Source organism: Penaeus monodon, chromosome 21 (genome assembly GCF_015228065.2).
Source record: "Penaeus monodon isolate SGIC_2016 chromosome 21, NSTDA_Pmon_1, whole genome shotgun sequence".
In the NCBI taxonomy this organism is placed as follows: Eukaryota; Metazoa; Arthropoda; class Malacostraca; order Decapoda; family Penaeidae; genus Penaeus; species Penaeus monodon.
The window spans coordinates 36,710,884-36,711,155 of record NC_051406.1 but is presented as its reverse complement, the minus strand read 5'-3'; the positions used below and the strand labels follow the sequence as shown (position 1 = coordinate 36,711,155).

Below are 272 nucleotides of genomic sequence, written 5' to 3'. Positions count from 1 at the left end.
GTTGAGGGGATGAGGAGGGACTGGGAAGAGAACAATGCCAATAATGGAGGTCATCCAGGAGACGAACTGCAAAAACGGGAGATAATTTTTGCTCAAGCAGGTTTAGACGAGTACCTGGAAGAAGGATCTGTAGCTGAAGTCAGAGTGAGCAGAGAAGAGATGCATGGGGCCTTTCTGGACAATGGAAGACAAAAGTATAGATGTTCACCGGTCTTTCCGAGAGCCAATCTCATCCCCCCTATCCCCTCCTTCATCCCACCAAACAAATGGTC

The 272-nt window shown here is 48.5% G+C and overlaps 1 long non-coding RNA gene across 1 annotated transcript in view; it reads right to left on the bottom strand.

Moving 5' to 3' along the window:
• Positions 1–6: 6 nt before the first annotated feature.
• The window catches only part of LOC119586736, a 2,814-nt gene continuing 2,548 nt past the window's right edge, over positions 7–272 (bottom strand). Inside the window, exon 3 of the long non-coding RNA XR_005229962.1 lies at positions 7–174. This is a non-coding gene — a long non-coding RNA (uncharacterized LOC119586736). The remainder of the gene's footprint in view (positions 175–272) is intronic.